At 53.9% G+C, this 14,144-nt stretch overlaps 1 protein-coding gene across 1 annotated transcript in view; it reads right to left on the bottom strand.

The window, feature by feature from the left end:
* Positions 1-12,198, bottom strand: part of AGPAT3 (1-acylglycerol-3-phosphate O-acyltransferase 3) — a 61,098-nt gene extending 48,900 nt beyond the window's left edge. Inside the window, exon 1 of the mRNA XM_087818449.1 lies at positions 12,148-12,198. The gene's annotated coding sequence lies outside the window, so the exon portion shown is untranslated. The remainder of the gene's footprint in view (positions 1-12,147) is intronic.
* Positions 12,199-14,144: the final 1,946 nt, after the last annotated feature.

Below are 14,144 nucleotides of genomic sequence, written 5' to 3'. Positions count from 1 at the left end.
CTATGGATACCGAGATTGCGTGGGCACAGAAGGGAGATGGTCAGCATGGAGCCTAAAAGAAGGGTCCCGGGCTGCCCGGGGCCAGGACACAGGGCCCAGGTAACGGGAGGCCACTCTGTGGGATGGGCCTGAGGACAGAGTCCTCTAGTCCGATGAACTTGGTACCCCCATGCCCACCCCCGATTCGGTGCTCTTCGCAGCAAGTGACAGTTATCACTGGGCTCCCAGGGGAGTGCCCCACAGGAGCTGACCACCCCATGGTAACTGGGCTCTCCCACTGGCAAACATGCACACAGACCTTGGGGTCACACGTCATCCCAGGACATCTAAACTTGACAGCTATGTCTGGCTCGGAATTCGGGGTCTACTAACAAAAGCCGGACCCAGCTCTGCGGGGGTGACAGCCACTGCTGCACCCCCTCGGACACCCTGGGACCCAGCAACATCTGTAGCCTGGCCCCTCAGCTCATCCTTCCAGGAAAGAACAGAAGGAGAGACCACATACCTGAACTTTTTCATTTGGATTTTAGCCAAATGGGAACTGATTAATAAATATCTCTTGGCTGTGAGAAAACTTCAAAGTATATACGCCTTTAAGAAAATCAATCAGCATACACCAAGGCCCAACTGTGCCCAAGGTCCCTTCAATGTCACTGAAGCTAAGTCAGAGAGCCTGGCTCTCAAGGCAGATGGACTTCTGTGTCTGCCAGCAAGAGCTGTGCCCAGATCACGGGGGCGGGACCCACTCCAGGGCTGCTCCAGGGAACAGAAACACACTCCCCCCCTCAAGCTCGGGTGCCTCCTCTCCTAACTTACTGAGGCTCAGGGTCAGCACAGCCAGGGGCATCAATCGTCCTCAGAGGTTTCCACCTTGAAGGCCTAAAAGCGAAAGGCACAAACTCATGTATTTATGCAGGAAAAACTCCTGCAGGTCAGGGAAGTGGGCTGTTGCAAATGAACTTTATTTCCCGGTGAACTGAATATTCCACTCCCTCCAGCAAACACCAGGCCGTGGCCTGTCCGGGGCCTTTCCGAGCTGTTCCTTCCCAGGCCCTGCAGATGGCTCACAAACGAACACACCCCAGGAAGGACCGCAAAGCAACCTCAACCTCCCCGCAGGCTCTCGGGAGCAGCTGAAGACGGGCTCCTCCTGCCACACAGCACGTGGATCCAAGCAGCCCCCGGCCTCGGCCCCGTGCGCGCGGGCCTTGCCCCTCCCGGCGGCAGCTCGGCTGCCGACCTCACTTGCACTCTGGTTGCCTCCCAAGCCCACGAAACCCTGCACACCAGGCTCCCCTCCCGGACACCCAGCCCGCCCCTCCCTCCAGCATGACCTCAGGCTGTAACCAGCAAAGTGAAACCTGGGTCCACCGGCCATTTTAGTCCATGTTTTTGTTTGTTTTAAATTGTGGTAAAATATACATAAGATTCACCATTTTAACCATGTTTAAGTGCTCAGCTCAGTGGCATTAAGCACATTCCCACTGTTGGACAACCATCCCCACCGTCCATCTCCAGGGCTTTTCGCTTTCCCCACTAAAACTCTGTCCCCATTAAACACTCACTCCCCCTGGCCCTCCCCCGGCCCTGGCGCCACCACCCTGCTTCCTGTTCCCGCGAATCTGACTCCCTAAGCACCTCATATAAAGTGGGGTCACACAGTGTTTGACCTTCTGTGACTGGCTTACTTCACCCAGCCTGAGGTGCTCCAGGTTCGTCCAGCTTACAGCATCTTTGTTTTTAAGGCTGAATAATATTCCATTGTATGTATATACCACATTTTTCCTCTATAAATCTTAGAGTTTTCGTTTTCACATTTAGGTTTGTGACCCATTTTAATTTTTTTTTTTTTACAATGGGAAGAAATAGGATGGAGGTTCATTGTTTTTGCACATGGGTGTCCAATAATCCTGGCACCATCTGTTGAAAATACTGTCACTTCCTCATGGAATTACATTGATACTTTCATTGGAAACTGATTGATCTGACTGTAAATGGGTGGGTTTGTTTCAGGAATCACTCCATCCCACTGGTGTTCATGCAGACCCTTCCCACAATGTCCCGATTGACGAAGCAACACAGAAAGTCTTAAAACCGGGATACCTTTTGTTTGTCCCTTCAAAAATATTCTGGCTATTCTAGGACTTTGGATTTCCATGTAAATTTTAGAATAAGCTTGTAAATTTCTAAAACAAACAAACAAAAACCTTGCCAGGATTATGACTGATTGCACTGAATCTACATGTCGGTTTTGGTAGAATTGACACATTGGTAACATTGTATCTTCTGGTTCATTAACATAGTATAGCTCCCCACTTACACAGGTCTTCTTGCATTTCTCTTGGCACATTTTTTGGTTACATCTATCCCTAAGAATTTCATATTTTCCCTGCTATTGTAAATGGTGTTTTAGTACAGATTTTAATTGTCCGGTGATAGTACCGCGGTACCTCAGTTTTCCAACGTCTCCACTGACAATTTCACTTCTCTTTTGCATCGTGTATGTCTTTTATTTCTTTTTCCTGTCTTACTTTTCTAGTATAATGTTGGATAGAAGTGGTGAGAAGGTGAGGGCCATGCCCAAGGTCAAAGGAAGACAGGAGGAAGGCTGTGGACCCAGCAGAAAGGGCAGGAAAGGGCCTGCTGAGGCTGGAGAGAGAAGACAATGGAATATGCAGGCCTGGGGGTTAGGAATGGGAACCGAGAAGAGATGGAGGTTGGGTCACTGACTCACAGGAAATGTAACAACAAGGTGGGATGAGAGGCCCCAGCAAGAAGACAACCTCAGGCGGACAGAGCCCCAAGAACAACACCTTTCAGGTGCCTGATCATTGTTTGTTTCACATTTATTTTCTAGTTTTGAAATCTGACATTCTAAGATGTAATATCATCTTCCCCCCAAAATCATTCTCTTTAACTTACTGCTACTAACCACCTTTTTAAGAAATCATGCTCTCTATCACTGCTAGATACCCTGTGTTACATACATAGTGTAGCGTCTCAGCTACAAAAAAAAGTTATTTGAAGAAAACTCTTTAAGTCATGGCTGAGCCTGCCTATGCCGAGATTGCAGAAATCACCTGTTGTGCGGATGGGAGAAAAATGGGGAGAGAAAGCGACAGGAAGTTGAATTTAGTGAGTACAAAATCTGAGATACACTTTGCAACTGTGTCCCAAACTGGTCAAAGCAGTTGGCACTGGTGCACTGGGGATGCGAGGGTCGTCCCAGCTTTGAACCCCTGGGCTCGCGTTCGTCTTCCCCAGGGCGGTTTCAGGCCAGGCTACTTCCCCCGGTTAGCTCAGTCACTTAGTCCTCTGGACCTAAATCTATGACGTTCCTTCAACTTTTGTTATTGCTTTTTCATCAGGATTTGTATAGATTTCACCTGACCATTAGCAATTTCTTCAATCTCAGAGTTTTACTTTAGGGTAATTTCCTTCTCTGTCCACTGCATCTTTAGAAGTCCCCTTTGTGAGTCCAGAAAATTAAGCTAAAATGGCTCTGGCTCAATCCCACTCCTGGGCTCCTCGCAGAAGCAGAGACTCTGCTCCACGAGCCTTGCGGGAATCCTCACCAAGCTCACCCGAATAGAAGTCCACAATCCAAAATTACAAAGCCCGTGAGAAACCCGCTCCAGGGAGTGACGGGCGGCAGAACAAGCAGTGGAATTCAGCCCTCAAGAAATTTAGGCTTTGCTCGGCCGGGCGTGGCTCAGCGGTTGAGCGTCGACCTGGGATCCAGGCGATCGGGGTTCGATTCCCGGTCGAGGCACATGCCCGGGTTGTGGGCTCGATCAGTGACTCTCTCATCATTGGTGTTTCTATCTCTCTCTCTCTCCCTCTCCTTTCCTCTCTCTGAAATCAATAAAGATATATTAAAAAAAGAAAAAGAAATTTAGGCTTTGGAATTATGTTTGGTAGTATTACTTGGTATCATTAGTTGCAGTATAAAAAATAAGCACATTTAGAGATAAAAGAGGAAACTGAAATATGAAGCAAATGGGAAGGCAGATTTGGAAAGAAGCAAAGAGAAATTTTAAGAATGAAAAATATAAGTGAAATGAAAAGCTGAATGAGCAGGTTAAATAGCAGATTAGACAGAGATGAAGACAGGGCTGGAAAACTGGAAGAAGAAGCCAAAGAAATGACTGAGAATGCAGAAGAAGAAAAAAAAAAAAAGACTAAACTAACGTGAACAAGAGGCTCAGAGGGTGTTGTAAGCCAAGCATAAGGTAGGAGCAAAACTTAAAAAAAAAAAAAAAAAGTGGCTGAACAGTTTTCCAGAACTGCTGAAAGACACAAGACTATCTTCAGGAAGCATATTGAACCCAACGCAAGATAAACTACAGAAACCCACTCTAGGGACACCACAGGGGAACTGAAGACCGCCAGGGGCAAGGAGACTGTAAAAGCTGCCAGAGGGAAAACATACAACCCCCACGGGAAGCACTGAGGGCGACCCCCTGAGAGCAACAGAAGCTGGGGGACAGTGATGGGATATAACCCAAGCCTCAGAAACGGTCAGTGCCGTACAGACTGTCCCCTTGCCCACAGGCAGGTGAAGTTAAACATTAACCTGGGCCCTGGCTGGACGGCTCAGCTGGCTGGAGCGTCATCCCAGACACCAGAAGGTTGCAGGTTCAATTCCCCGTCAGGGCGCATACCTAGGTTGCAAGTTCAATCCCTGGTCAGGGTGCATATGGGAGGGAACCAATCGATGTCTCTCTCACATTGCTGTCTCTCTCTCTATCTCTCTCTCAAATCAATAAACAGCCCCGGCTGGTTTGGCTCAGTGGTTGCAGCATCGACCTGTGGACTGAAGGGTCCTGGGTTCAATTCTGGCCAAGGACACGTACCTCATTTGCAGGCTCCATCCCCAGCCCCGGGTCGGGGTGCAGGCAGGAGGCAACCAACGAACGTGTCTCTCTCATATAAATGTTTCTTTCTCTCTCCCTCTCACTCCAGTGGAAAAAATATCCTCAGGCGAGGATTTAAAATAATAACAATAAAAATAAATAAATAAATAAAAATAAAATCAATAAACGTATCCTCGGGGGAGGAAAAAAATAATCATTAACCTAAAATCCCCACACATTTAGAAAACAAGTGTCATTTATATCAGTCATGAGTCACAGAAGAATAATATCAGCAATTTTTGATGGTTGCTGAGGACTGAGCAATGAACATGCTACAGACCAAAATAGACAGGCTACCACACAGCAGAACCAGGGAGGCCAGTTACAGCCTTCAGTGCTTATGACAGAATTAAGAAACTACACTTAGAAAAAAAAAAAGAAGTTAAGCTTTCCGTTCAGTAACCCAGAAAGAGAACAGCAGGATAAACCCAAGGAGCGTGGAAAGCAGGAACAGCAATGAAAGCAGAAATTAATGGCACAGAAAACAGAGACAGAGATGGTCTGCAAAACTAAAAGCTGGTTCTGCAATCAGTAATAAAACACATAAACCTCCGCTGAGATGACTCAAGGAAAAAAAAAAAAGGCAAGAGCAACTTTGGGAATGAAAAGGGGAAGTTAATGTTAGACACAACAGAGATTTAAAAATTAAGGAAATGGAATGACCCTTGTACCAAGGAAATGGCCAGTTTAACGAAATGGATGGTGTGGCAGGCGGCCCTGAGGTGACCCCCACGGTTCACACCCCCACATAATCCCCTCCCCTTGAGGGTGGGCTACACCTAGTGACTGCCGTCTAACAAAAACAGTACCGCACGAGCAATGGAAGGTCACCGCCGAGGTGAGGTCTTAAAAAACTGTGACTTCCTCCCTCCCTCCCTGCCTCTCCCTCCTTCTCTCTTCTTCTCTCTCCTTTCATGCTTTCGTGCTCTGAGGAGCAAGCTGCCATGTTGGGGAGGCCCTCAGAATCCTGACAACCACCCGTGAGTGACCCTGGAAAGGGACCCTTCCCCACAGAGCCTTCAGATAAGACCACAGCCCAGAGACACCTGGACGGCCGCCTGTGAGAGGCCCCGAGCCTGAGAACACAGCTAAGCTGGGCCCAGATTCTTGGACCACAGACACTGTGAGATGATGGTGTTGTTTTTAAAGCCCATAAACGTTGGTACCATTTGTTACACAGCAACAGTAACTGATGCAGATCCCTCCCTAGAAAAATAACGCACCAAACTGTAGTCACGCAGGACTGGAAAACCTGAACAGATCTGCGACTGCGAAACACACCCAGGGAACCGACCCCTGGGTCAAGACAGAAAGCACCCCCAGTGCCCCGGAAGGCCCTGCAAGCTCCCTCCCATCCCCAGTGTCCCCTCGGAGACCACCCCGACTCCAGGCAGCAGGGCCTGGTTTCGCCTGCTTTTGTGCTTCGGGCCTGCGGGTCAGGCGGTACACACCTCTGCGCCTCAGCACACCTGTGAGAGCCACGCACACCTGTCCGTGGTTGCAGCTACTGCAGCTCTTTCCCGCCATGGGAATTTTATTTGAGATAATACTGCATTGTAACTATATACCACGTTTCTCTTCTCCAGGGTTAGCCCACTATGAGGAGCTGCTGGGCCTCCCTCCCTGGGTCCTGACCCCGCACACTGGGTGGGGCCTGCACGCAGAACAGCCTCCCCCGCAGATTTGGCTGTGAGGTGCCCAACGAGCTGACTGCCCACAGCACCGGGCTGAGGCCGCCTTCCAGTTCAGCTGCCCCGTGGGGAGGCCCGCACCACCCTGTGGCTGTATTTTTTGCACATCCCTGATGACCAACAGAGGTAAGTCTTTAATCTCTTTATTTTTCTTTCCATCCATTTGCCTCTGACCCCAGGAGGAGCAATGGGACAATTCAGAACCAAGCAGCGTGTTTGCACCAGGACAAGGGGAAACGAAAGCGCGGCTTCCTCAGAACTGGGAACGAGGCACCACCACCCTATCCCGCTCCCATGCAACACAGTCCGGAAGGCCCGGGCGGCAAACGGAGGAGAGACACCAGGGGCACAAGGAAGAAACAAAGCCGCCACCAGGCGATGCGGGTGTCTGCGCAGAAAACCCCAAAATCTACAAATCGATGAGAAACAGAGACTGGGAAGGTGACTGGCTACAAAATCGATACCTAAAATCCACTGCCTTTCTGTACAACACCAACAAGAGGCTGGAAGTTTTTAATTACAAATAAATTTTTAAAACGCTGCTTACAAAAGCAACAAAAATTACGAGTGCCTGGGAATGCACTTAACCGCAGAGTCTAAGGTATACGTGGGATATCATAGTCTAAAGTGTATGTGGAATATTACAGACGCTAACGTGTATGTGAATAGTATAGAGTCTAAGGCAGTGTGTAGAATATTATAGAGTCCGGCCCGGCCAGCGTGGCTCAGCCGCTGAGCATCGACCTAGGATCCAGGAGATCGGGGTTCGATTCCCGGTCAGGGCACGTGCCCGGGTTGGGGGCTCCATCCCCAGTTGGGGGCGTGGAGGAGTCAGCTGATCAATGACTCTCATCATTGATGTTTTTCTCTCTCTCTCTCCCTCTCCCTTCCTCTCTCTGGAATCTTTATTGATATATATATATATTTTTAAAAGAGTATTAAAGAGTCTAAGGCAGCATGTGGACTATTATAGAGTCTAAGGCAGTAAGTGGACTCTGAACCTCGGGGTCGTCACAGAATGGGCCGGAGTGGCAGCTTGAGGAGACCTGCCATAACCAGGGGCTTTTCCTAAAATGAAACCAACACTCCCCATGCCACGGGACTGTTAGCAGCGGGGATTATTTCTACTATGCCCTTCTGTTTCTGGGGATTACCAAGTCACTAAACCTTCTCTATGAGAAAGTCACAGAGCTTTGTCACTCAGACCCCACTGAGAGGACCAGCCACATGGTGGGAGGGGAGCTGACAGCCTTCAGGACCCCCCCCCCCCCCCCAATGGTGAGAGCTCAGCAGTCCGGAAAGCCCGGGCGGTAAACGGAAGGAGAGACACCCAAGCAGGTGGCACCCAAGCAGGGCTGGGCCTGCAAGACACAGGACTCCTGGGGTGGGCGGTGTCCTGGCCTAAAAACGCCAGGCAGAGGCTCTTCCCTCCCACCCTCGCCTGTCCCCACTCTCAGGTGTCACCGTAGCACAGTGGTCCCAGGGCTCTCCTGCCTGGACCTGCCCCCACTTCAGCCTCCTGGTGAACCTCCTGGCACTTCTCACCCTGACATCCACCTGCCGAATAAACCGGACCGAGGCAGTCTTCACGTAACAATTTGGCTGCTGTCTTATTTGGCCAAAAATTGCTGCTACGGAACCGGAACCGTATTTTGCAGGGTCTGCCCACTGAGTGATTTCTCTCTGAGCGTAAGGATTATGTGTATCTTCCTAATAAAAGGCACCTTCCTTCGTTCACTCACTCCATCACTCCAATTAGACCAGGACCACAGTCTAGATTAGAAATCAATCTGTGGGGAGCTTCCCGCAATTATCGGCTCATTCTTTATGTGACAGGTCAGTGGACAGCTCTCCGTTTTAGTCTGACCTCGTGTCGGATGAAACGCTGAGCACCGTGCATTTGCATAAAATGAATTTCTGTTCTTTCCGATGCAACGTCATATCTGGCTCATGTCTGTTTCTATCATCTCGGACGGGGATTTCTGACCCCCTGGCCACCGAGCGCGGCCTTCCACCAGGCAGGACTTTGTATGTGAATTCTTCTGTGAAGCCAACCACGCAGTCTCCGCTTCCAAAATGTAGGCTTTTCATTGACTGAGCTGTCTGAGCACCAAGGTGATTGGTATTCAATCAGACCTTTGTTTGCGATCTAGATTCACCACGTGTGCACCGAGCAACCCTGGCCAAGCCTGCCCCCCTCAGTTTCTCCATCTGTGTAACGGGACAACACCACCGTCCTTACAGGGTTGTTTTGAGACTTAAACAACAAAAGCAGCACCTGAAACACCTGCCCGAGGTGCAAGAATTGCAGCTGTTGTTATGAAAACAATAAGCGAAGCCTGAATTATGCTGGAGGGGACACATTTAATGTCCCCTCCATATACTCATTAAGTTTTCAGGTCAACACGCGATGTGACAGAGAGAGAGTCACTGCCTCTGGCGCCCCAGAACCCAGCCCCTTGCCCGGTTTGGAACCATCCGGGAACAGGTCACCGTGGGCCAGCACAGTCTCCTGGCAGCGGCTCTGACTACTGCTCATGGTGGAATCTGTCCCTGATCACTGTTGCTCTCTACGACTGATCTCACTCCCCACGGCTTTCAGACAGGGATCCGGACGCTCCACATGAATGACGCGTGGCCTCCAAGTCACCTGGGGACATGCTGCTCCCACCGCAGCCCCCGGCATCAGTGTCTAGTCCTATGGCATGTACAGCACTTGGCCAGGAAGAATTCTGCCTGTCACAGGTGCAAGGACACACGTTTCTTTCAGTGTGGTGACACTAGCACCTAACATGTATACCCTCTGGCCTCTGGGCAAAGGACAGCGCCAGTGTAACCACAGCGCCCAGGCCAGTCAGAGCGAGAATTTGGCCAATCCCCCCCCCCCACTCCCACCTCCCAACAGACACGCAGACGGCCCCCAAGGTCAACAGCGTCTCGGTCTCCTTGCTTAACAAAGGTAATCAAACACGGTGACTTCTAAGTAACTGGAAGAAAGGCTGTCAGAGGATGAACCACTAATGCGCTTGCCTAAAATGCAGCATTTTTAAATTAGTAATTGAGGGTTAATTTAAAATTACCATTAGGTAGTTTTCGGAACAGAAGATTAAGTCACGGTCATTTCACTTTACGATGGGAAACAACTCATTTAAAACTTCAAGCACTATTTGGTTGACCAAAGAATGGTCTGCCAAAGTAAAACCCATAAAATCCCTTAGCAGCTGTTTTACAAAACTCAGTCAACCTTCCTGTAACATCAATTTCCTTAATGAAAAGACTAAGCAATAAAGATCTCAGTCATAAGAGGTTAAAAAAGAAAAAGACAAATGTAACCCATCCGTTCAATGCTTTGCTCCCTTAACATCCATCAGCCACAACTTGTAACAGTAAAATATTAGAGTTTTTGACAAGGCCAGAGAGGGAGGACAAGGCTGGGAGCGGAAGCCATCACTCTTGCCACCGCCCATTCTGACGGTGACAAGGTGCTAACTGCTAACAGCGAGGGGCCAGCCCCCCCTCAGGTCTCCCCGGTTAAGTCCGACTGAAAGCCACTGGGACGCGTTTAGGGTCAGATGTGACTGGACAAATTAACCAGACCCTCCCGAGCCAAACCCCAGGACATGTGGCTCTTCTCAAACACATCTGTTTTTCATTTTCCCTGTTTGTAAGGGTTTCAACAATTCCCTCCTACCTCTGATTTAACCAGAGATAAAAGTTCACAGACTTTCAGCAGGCTGCCGGGTCTGAGAAGACGAGAGTCCACGGAGCTTAGTTTAAATGCTGGCCACGCCGATCTGTGACCTGACCTCCAGCAGGTAAGTGAACCTCACTGTTTTCACAGAACGTTCTTTACACGGTCGAAGTCTTATCAGAGGTGACACATGTCAAGGGTAACCCACCACTAGCTAACAGGGGAAGTGGAGTGAAAATGGTCACTTCGGCGGGTGCTCTTTTTCTAACTTCCAAAACAAAACAACTTCCAGTCTACCTCCACCGCCCTGGCACACCAGTGTGTGTGCAGACACAGGGAGCATCCCCGCAAGCAAGCGGGGCCAGCCCAGGGACAAGGGACCCCCCCCCAGGCAGCTTCTAGAATTAGGCCTCTGCAATTCTGGGACCCCTCCTGAGTCTTCCTTCACCATCCCCAAGGCCGGCCTTAGCCCTGCTCTTGAAAACTCTCCAGGCTACTGCTAAGACACACACAGGCTCGTCGGCACAGATGCCCAGGTAAGGCCCCCACAGGTGGGGTGAACGGAGGCTCCGGCCCAGCACGTGAAGTCCGGTTCAAAACGTCAAGGCGCCTTACACCTTCCAAGGCCAAGGAGAGGCCCTGTGCGCGCTCAATGTCAATCACATGTAGCTTCTTTTTTAAACAATGTAATCAAGACAGTTTCGGAGAGTCACCAAGAACTGGATACAGAACTGAACTGTAACAGGCCAACTATGAAACTTTAAAGGGGGGGGGGACAACCCAGGGGGCGGGGGACAGAAAGGAAGTGACCGAATTAGAGAAGGTTCAGAATGCCACCGAGACCGCTCCTGAAGCGTTTCATCGGAGGAAACATTGATTAGCAATCCCTAAATGAGTACAATTAGCCCGCAGGGCGGTAACTGAACACGCAGGGGACCTCCTGGGTTAGATGCAACAACAGGCCCATCAGCGCCAGCGCACCAGGCGCGGTGCTGGGCTCTCCGGGATGATTTTCACTTTCAACAGCGGCAGCCGCTCCTCACTCCAGCCTGTCTCGGGCCAGCAGCCCTCCTTTCCCGTCTCCTAAGATCCTGTTTCCTACGGAAAGGGACCCAACTGCTCAAGGATTCTCTTGGACAAGGCTTAACATTTGCTTTAAAAAGGAAAGGGCTGGGAAGCCATTTATGAAAGCATTTCTCCTATTTCACCGAACTTCTCTCAAAGTTATCAAAACACACACAGAAAACCGCACAGTTTTTCCAGGTAGCCTCCACGGCTGATCATCCGCCTTCCCGGGGGTCTGAGGATCAGAGGCTCCCGGGTCCCCGGGTGGCCCTGGGGTGGAGGCGCCTTCCTCCCGGGGCTCTTGGGCTGTGGACCCGTCACCTGACTGGAACCATGGAAATTCACAGCCGGCCCTCGGTCCCGGCCGAGTGGAAGCTGGGCACCCGCTCCCGGCCCGCGCGGTCCACCTGCAGCCTCCGGGCGGCGGGGAGGCGCCGGGGCCGGCGCTGGGGAGGGAGGGGGCGCCCGAGGGTCCCGGCGCCAGCGCCCCGCACACGGCCGCGAGGGCGCACAGGGGCTCCCCAAGACCTCGGGCGTGAGAGGTGGGGGTGGCGCACCCTCCGGCCCGCCGCCAGCCCCCTGGGGCGCCCCTCCCGGGACGCGGAGCCGCGGCAGGTGGGGAGGGGCCGGGCCTCGGCGGACACGGCGCGGGGAGGCCGGGGCGGGGGACCCGCCGCTACCCAGCCCGGCGCCCCGCAGGCCGGCCGGGAGCGCTGCGGGCCCACTGCGGCGGGCGGCCGGGCGGGGCAGGGGCAGGGCCGACCCGCGGGGCCGCGCCGCTCACCTGCTCGTCGCGCGTGGCGCCCGCGTCGTCCGGGCCGCTCCGGCCTGCGCTCCGGCCCTGGGCGCCGGCCCTGCGTCGGGCCTCAGCGAGTGCGGCGCCCGCCGCCCCCGGGCCCCATCCCCGCCCCGCGCCGCCCGCGCCGCCCGCCCCGCCACTTCCTGTGCGCGCCGCTCCCACAGTTCCGCCGGCGCGGGGCGGGGGGCGCGCGGGACACGCCGCGGCGGGGACGTGAGGCACGCGGGGGCTACGCGCGGCGGGGACGCGGGCCCGGGGAGGACGCGCGTGGGGGACGGGGCGAGGGCGGGGTGCGGGGGGTGCGGGGGGACGGCGCTGGGCCCGGCGCGTAACGGACACGCGGGGAGGAGGGGCGGCGGGGCCGGGGGGGCCGGGGGGGCCGCATCGGGGGCGCGGGCGGCGGGGGGGCCGCGCGGCGGGAGGCGTCTGGGCGGACGCGGGGTGCGACCCCGCCTAGACCCCCCTTCCGGGGCACCCCGAGGGCACTGGGGGCGTTCCCAGGCGCGAGCCCCGTCCAGAGCCGTCTGGCGGCCTGAGGCCCCCCCACGGCAGCGGGGTCCTGCTGGGGCGCGACCTGGGAGCCCCGGCTCCACCGAGGGTCGTGTTTCAGGCCCACGCGCGGTGCCCCCTGGCTTATAGTTGGCACCGGCTCGCGGCGTTGGGTTGGCCTTTGACCCTGGAGAAAGTTTCCCCGCCCCTCGCCCGTGGTCACTGACCCCGCGGGCTCCTGGCTGGCAGAAGAGCAGCCGGGTCCCCCGGGTCCCCCGCGTCCCCCGCGGGCTCCTGGCCCGTGGCCGCCGGCAGAGGGCGTGGCCTGCGGGGCGGTCCTGGGGCTCCTGTTAACTGATGGCCATGGCGGAGGGTCACCCCCTCTGCTGTCCCCACTGGACCCCCGGGTGTCACCCCCTCTGCTGTCCCCACTGGACCCCCGGGTGTCACCTCCCCTCTGCTGTCCCCACTGGACCCCCGGGTGTCACCCCCTCTGCTGTCCCCACTGGACGCCCGGGTGTCACCCCCTCTGCTGTCCCCACTGGACCCCCGGGTGTCACCCCCCTCTGCTGTCCCCACTGGACCCCCGGGTGTCACCTCCCCTCTGCTGTCCCCACTGGACGCCCGGGTGTCACCCCCTCTGCTGTCCCCACTGGACCCCCGGGTGTCACCCCCCTCTGCTGTCCCCACTGGACCCCCGGGTGTCACCTCCCCTCTGCTGTCCCCACTGGACCCCCGGGTGTCACCTCCCCTCTGCTGTCCCCACTGGACCCCCGGGTGTCACCTCCCCTCTGCTGTCCCCACTGGACCCCCGGGTGTCACCTCCCCTCTGCTGTCCCCACTGGACGCCCGGGTGTCACCTCCCCTCTGCTGTCCCCACTGGACGCCCGGGTGTCACCTCCCCTCTGCTGTCCCCACTGGACGCCCAGGTGTCACCTCCCCTCCGCTGTCCCCACTGGACGCCCGGGTGTGACCTGACCGCCCTGGGCCTCAGGCCCACCTGCTCCTCTGAAAGCTCTTTAAATACCAGGTGCTGTGACTGCCGGCTGTGCCTGCTTTTAAGACTCCCCGGATTACTTCAGAAAATACCTAGATTAAAATAAACATACATGCACCTGCTCTACCCACGAGTCCCTTATCCTTGAAAAAAATAGTTATGGCTTGCAGTGTTCGTGGAAATTAAATGTTTGTAAAACCTTGGACCCTGCACAGCCACCTCCAGTCGTTCATCCAGCAGGTAAATCCCAGCCGCACCTGCAGGTGTGTGGATGCGAGGACGCGCTGACTCGCAGCACAGGACTACAGGACCAGCGGGGACCTGGTTTTAAATATACTCCAGAATAGTCATTTAATAACATTTTTAAGTGTATCTTTACTGTTGAAAGTATTACAGATGTACCCCTTTCTTCCCCTTTGACCCCCTCCACCCCACCCCACCCCACCCCAGGCCTTTACTACACTATGGTCAGTGTCCGTGGGTTATGCATGTAAGT

The sequence above is a fragment of the Miniopterus natalensis genome, chromosome 6 (genome assembly GCF_054644295.1).
Source record: "Miniopterus natalensis isolate mMinNat1 chromosome 6, mMinNat1.hap1, whole genome shotgun sequence".
NCBI lineage: Eukaryota > Metazoa > Chordata > Mammalia > Chiroptera > Miniopteridae > Miniopterus > Miniopterus natalensis.
The sequence above is the reverse complement of the archived record's forward strand: the minus strand, read 5'-3'. Positions and strand labels throughout refer to the sequence as shown.